This window comes from Protomyctophum parallelum, assembly GCF_964188405.1.
Source record: "Protomyctophum parallelum genome assembly, chromosome: 11".
Lineage (NCBI taxonomy): Eukaryota > Metazoa > Chordata > Actinopteri > Myctophiformes > Myctophidae > Protomyctophum > Protomyctophum parallelum.
The window spans coordinates 23880428-23887341 of record NC_139707.1 but is presented as its reverse complement, the minus strand read 5'-3'; positions in this window follow the sequence as shown (position 1 = coordinate 23887341).

The following is a 6914-nucleotide window of genomic DNA, read 5'->3' as shown; positions in this document are numbered from 1 at the left end:
TGTTTGTAAAGATTTTAAACTGACAATGGTAACAACTTGCCCTTCGACCCCACAAGGCCACGGGCCATGACAATATTCCCTCCAAATTCGGCCATCTCTATAGCTCCAATCATCACCCACATAATAAACCCAGCTCTCAATCAAACAGGGACAGGTCCCCCAATATTTCAAACTGGCCAAAGTAACCCCCATGCACAAGAAAGGGAGCAAATTAGACCCCGGCAACTACCGCCCTATTTCTATTCTTAGCTCCATCTTGAAAGTGATGGAAAAAAGCTTTAGAGTAGACCTTGAGCTCCGTTGTAGTCCAGTCTGTCATAACATATAGGTCAGTGGGGCAGCTCTTAGCTGCCTGGCCATTAGCCATCACACGTTCCACAGTCTGTAGTGGATACCCACAATGTCCACATCCATAGTGTGCACTGTCTGTGAGGGCCCTGCATGCCCTTCTGCATTGCTGCACCGAAACGTCCCACACCAGTCCCCAGGCGATTTAGGGTTGTCCACTCCTTACGGCGGAGGTGTTGGTCAGGAACATCTCGATGTAATGGCGAGGGACTACCTCTTTCCCAGAGCTTTCTACCTGCTGGGCGTGGTTATATACCTACTGTAACCCTAACCTCACAAACATTCGCCGAATAATAACCTCAAAACCACGGCCATCGGGTAGAAAGCTCCCTCCTTATCAAACTCACCTGCCTTTCATTATCACCCGGCCAATCCCCGGTGCAATCACCACAGTATAAATCCACCTGCGATCTCTCAACCAAGTTGTTTGTTCTGCTCAACAACAGACCAAACATGGTCCGTGAGTACTGCACTTGTAGATCGGCTATTTTCACTATTCTTCAAAATCACCATCCTTAAGCTGTTAATCAGACTAATTGATTTTTATCTGTTCAGTCTATACATGTCAGAAGAGTGGACTTGTGCCTGGGAGAACAACCTCACTTCATCCACTGCATCTGTTGAAGAGTGGAGATCCAGGTAAAATCACCAAAATTACCATTCCAGCACTTGCAGTGCTATAATATTCAGCAATAAGACAATTTTGTCTGCATTAAATGTCTTTGGTTTTGGCCTTGCTTCTTTTGAAGTATGCTCCCAGCTTAACTGGAATTGAGAGACACATTCTTTCTTGAGAGACATATTCTGCACACGTTTTACAAATTCACAAGTTTACTGTAAGTTTCTTTCATTTGTAGAAAACCATATGCCACTAACCACAGATTTTTACCGGGATTCCTGCGCAAGTGCAAAAATGTTTACCAATTAGCTACAGTAATAGAGGAAGTTCCAGACCCACAGCAACCACCCCGCGTCCGAAACGGTTGAGAAATAACAGTTACCTTGTGGGGGTCCCTCTACTGTACCCTCTACTGTACTGTACTGTACTGGCACACCCAAAATCACCATATATACAGTTAATATGTGCGTGTGTTTGTGTGTGTGTTAGGTTGCGCACAGGTGGTGAAAAACAACCATGCTGTTTTCGTGCTCAGACGCACCCACCCAGCCAGGCACCCAGCCAGCCACCTAGCCAGGCACCCACACACATAGCTCCGTACCACTCAAAAAGTTACATTGTGCTGCTTTCAGGTGAACTTAAATAAAGACTCATGATGGCATTCTGCTTAGTTGAGAAGTTAAAAAAAAAGCAAAAAAACTGAATCGAATGTAAATTATTTGTTGGTCACCTGCCTCTCCTCTGCAGTGCTGGCAATCTAATCCTGTTGATTGGAATGGGCCAAGCACTGTAAAGGAGTTTGTTCATGTTGGTATTATGATTTATTTATATTATAGCCTACTCTGTGAATGAATTGGCGCCAGTACCACTTACTGTGATCATGTGATATGATTTGTCCCACCTGTTTAAGGCCAGACATGCTGGTGAGGAGAGTTCATTGTTGCCTTGGGGTACTACCCCCTGGTGACAACACCAGTGGAGAGCTACCAGGGCCTTAGAAAGGGCATTGAATTCCTCATTTCCTATTTTTGGAACTTTGTTTTTGACCAGTATTATTTATTTTTGTACTGTCACCGGCTTGCACTGTTTGTTAATTGGTTGGATGTAAATAAAAGACCACAAGATGTACTTGTAGACATGTTTCCTTTGTGGAGCCTTGTGCCGTCAGGCGTCAGCCATAGTTCCTGTTTTCAAATTATGCAATTACAGGTTTTAGGGAAAACAAATCCAGATCTTATTCATGACATTTCTTTTTCTAAAGATAGGCCTTGTGTTGTGATGATAACTAATTTAGCATACTTTTTACTCACGTTGAATTGTAATGCAACGTGACAGGAATAGGGAACATTGCAGGCACATGGGCTTACATCCACATTATCTCATAGGGCTGCCTGTACACCATCATGTCAGCTTCTTTACAAATACTTGATCTGCGCTAACACTGCAGTTTGATCTGTGTTATTTATTCATGCCCTATTCCAGCAAGGACCGTATCGAAGGGGAGGGAGGACGTCTCTCATCAAATATTGAGGACCAGGGCCAGTGAGTACATGCTTTTAACACCATTTGCGACATGTTCCGCTCGACCTAAGCCGACACTCAACGCACTAGATTTGAGTTCCATTTTCTTGAGGACTAAAAGGAAGGTGGGGGAGGATGTGGGGGATGTAGAGGAATTCTGTGGGTCTGCTACACAGAGACACACACACACGCGCACACCATGATCAGCTCGAGAGATGAGGACTGACACTGGGAGCAATTTCATGAAATATTGATCAGCTAGGGTTAAACATTTTCCTCTCCAGAGGTGCTAAATATAGGACAGAATCGAAACCTGGTTCAGCCTAGGCCTCCCCGGAGGTTCCTCTGATTTAACCTGCATAAGATGTCTTTCCAGCTGCAATGTTGCACTGTTAGTGCAGATGATTCAAAAAACAAACATGATGCTCATCTTGTAATACAGTATATGTAAGGTATTTCAATAGATCATAATGACAACTCTGCTACTCTGCATTCAAGGGATTGATTAGGTCCGTCTGTGTAGCATGGCATTCCTTTATGTGGTGCAGGAGTTCATCTACTGGAAAGACTGTACATTATTGTGTCAGTCCTGTATTGTTCAAGGTTGCTTTATTTTGTCTCCCCTGGGAGAAAAGAACCAACTGCATTTCATACAGAATACGATACAAAAACACTAAGACACATGGTGACACATGTACACATACTATTGCCTAGTGTATTGTATTCTATATTCGGGGGGGGGGCCCCGCGATGCTAATTTGCCCAGTCAATCATTTGATCCACGCTACGCGCCTGGTCTCACCTAGACACAGGACCTGACCTGATAGTCAAGATAAAATGTATCCGCTGATGTCAGGGGTTAACCGGTTAACCGGTTAGCCGACCGTTAAGAAACATCCGGATATTTTTATCAGCTTTAACGGTTAATTTGCATAATAATAAATGCGTGTTCTGATCTTAAATCCCTTTATTTTAGATCGTTTTTAGTAATAGTACAACATAAACATTACAGAGACTGTAGTTGTCACTGTACAATACTTTAAAACAGTTGTCATGTTGCACACATGCCTAAAATTGCTATTTGCGCCGCCCAGCTTGTCGCACTCCAGGCTGCATGAACAGCGCTCGGGCTCTGTTTTCTGCCCCCTCAATGTCCCCGTTCTCTGTTGTACTTCAATGGCTAGTTGGCTACAAGTTACAACGGTAGCTTTGCGGTAGTCAAAATGTAAGCGAGTGACAGCGAGACGAGATGAACACATGTCGACCGTATCAATGCAGAGACCTACATTATTAAATCCATTATTGGCCATTTGGCCTGGAGGGAGAACGTTTACAGCCGCCGCTGCCCTCCTACCCGTCTCCACACTGGCACGGCTTACGGCTATCAAAAGTTAGCCATGTGCTATCGATGTTTGAGGGTTTTCTCGTCAGCGAAAAGTCAACAAACGGAACACGGTGACATGCATGCTGATCTTCCTTAATAATAAAAAAAAGGCTTAGCCCATGCGTCCAGTGGCTTTATAGGTATAGGTTGCTCGGATCTGGACTGGATTTATTTATGTTTTGTTGGACTAGAACCGGCGGACCTCTGTAGGCCTACTGTAGACGCGCAGATGCATGCATCATGCAGATGCGATGCGTTGTTTATTGATAATTAAGCCAGAAGCCTACAACAATTTATTTATATTGTTAAATGTTGCTTTTTTGTTTGTCTTTTATAAAAGGAGCATAAATAAATGTATGCCATTCGTCTACCAACTTTAATTATGTAGCCTATACATGCATATTACATTTGGGGTAGCCTATTAAAAAAAGAAAAAAATCAACCACTATCCGGTAATGAACCGGTTAATCCTAACGGGTAACCGGTTGGGAAACTATCCGTTACTGACATCCCTACCGCTGCGCAAGCTGATCGATTCTATTGGCTCAATGGTAATCATTTCCGCAATTGTACAGGAAAACGGTAAAAGAGGAAAGTTACATAGTGCTGCTTTAAGTCTACTATGCAATTTTTACATTTTCAACTCTTCTTATCCAGTGCTGCTGCAGCACCCTCAATGTCTAGCCTGGGTTCCAGCCTGATTGGCTGCGTTCCACGGGTCTTCTTGCATGTGACATTTCAGACCCACGGAACGCAGCAAATCAGGGCATACATTAAGTGGTCTATCTGTCCATGTTTATGTTCTCATGCCTTATTGGTTAATATCACAATATTCAAATTATTGTTTTGTTGTGAAGCAAAATTGTGAGGCAGTGTTTGCAGAATTATTTCAACCTGGCATCACTATTTTGGTCATGTCATCAGATTTGGGTGTAGCGTGAAAGGAGGACTGGGCAGAGACAGACAGTGCAGAGCCCTGGGGGACCCCGGTCAGCAAAGTAGATACTGTAGGGTTTAAGTGGTTAACTTCGCCCCACCTCCTCCCTCTTTGGTGACATGATGCTGAATAAACCATGACTTCCTCGGCTTAAAAAGGACTTCTCCTCCCACCACTTCCACTAGTTGCATCTTTCAAAAGACATGATGTCCTTTACGGGACTCAGCTGGGGGTTGGTTGGTTGGGGGGCAGGAGATGATATAATGGAGGGGGATGATGCTGCCCAAGTTTTGGTAGCGTTTGTCATGCAAGATTGCATGCAGACTTGGTTATTTATTTAAGGCGTATGTGGCTGAAATGTAGCTAATGTCTTCAAAGAGTTTTGCCAGAGTGTGGTCAGGGCTGGAATGCTGGGTGGGACAATGTTTGATTATGTGATTTTGTGATTGATTGATTGATTGGAAATTGTATTAGCAGTTTGTATAATAAGCACAGTTCAATGAAAGCACAGTTCAATACATGGTCTGTTAAGAGGACTGAAATGCCCAGAAAAGCAAGGCTCGTTTACATTGGGGACCTAAATTAATCAGAACATTTAATGACATACAGATATACAGTATTATGCAAAGCAAAAAGAAAAAAAGAAAAAGAAATGGAAAAACATTTGCTTTATGTGTAGAAATGTTGTGATGCTTGACCTTATGTTCATAGGGCTCATTTATTAAAATAGCTTCATAAAAATTTTAATTCATTAAAATATGTTCAGCTACAATTTGTAGTTTTAGCTGAAAATGGAAACTGAGAAATCTTGATTTCAGAACAATCTCTTTCTCATGAACGTAATCGCATCTTAACCACAGAGTTGGACTGGAAAAACACATCTGAAGGTGGTTGTTGTCCTGATTATTGCCCCCTTCACCCCCCCACATACTGTAAAGGAATGTACTGGAGTACCATTAGTACTGTCTTTTATCAACGCATTCTTTCCTTATTTGTCATACATCGTCTGAAATACTGCCTGCAATCCTTATTCCTTTCCCAGCTACCTAACAAACATCTAAAACTGTATAGTCACATCCATCCTCTATGTTCCCTGTATTAGTACTATAGCAATAACTCTTTCTCAAAAATGCATGCAACCATGAGTATACGGACATTTTCAACTCAAATCATGTTGACTTGACAGTTGACACGCAATTAATTTAACTTTTTGAGGACTTATTTTTAGCTCTTTAGCCCAGAAAGTGTTTCTGTCTGACTTTGTGATTCTAATCAATGATGGGCACGTTCCTGTGGGTCTGGAAGTTCCGGGGACCCCCCAGGGAGGGGTGATTTTAATACTTTTCATTGGTTCAACATTTGTAAAACCCACACACAGACAGTTGAGAAATGGAGAGCTCTGGTTTTCTACCTGACAGTGACAATATGATGTTATGGGGTCATTCCTACTATTCAGTAGCAAAACAAAATAAAACTAAACTAAATGTTTTTTACATGACTTTTTATTATTTTCTGAAACAGCTGATGCATTTATCACATGCTTTTTTTTTTTTTTAATTCACGGACTCATCCATGTTATCCGTGGAGTTCTCACTCGCATCTTTTTCTTACTCTACTACAGTATACCTTCCTGGGAGGTCCTTTTCTACTACAGCACCACATTCCTTCTTACATCTCTCCATCTTTTCCTTACATGTCTTTTACCTAACTCTCTCCTTCTCTCTCTGTGCCCTTGCAGTTACCCCTGTGCGAGCCTCATCCCTCCCGCCTCACCACTGACCCGGGGTGCGTTCCCACTTTGATCACAGTTATCTGCCCTTAAACGAGTAAAATTGCTGCATCATCAACCAACCCTTCAAAACTTCTGAGAGATAGTTTGATTAGTAATTTGGGCATTAATAACGCAACAAGGGAGAAGCAACACTACCCTTTAATCTTAAGCTCTTCAGAGGGCTCTCTTTCTCTCTCTTCCTCCTCCGTTACACCTCCCACCTTCTCCTTCTGCTTTGCTTTAGGCTGTTGACCCATGTCCGGCAGCGGCCCACAGTCTCTCTCTCTGTGTGCGTGTGCGTGTGCGTGTGTGTGTGTGTGTGTGTGTGTGTGTG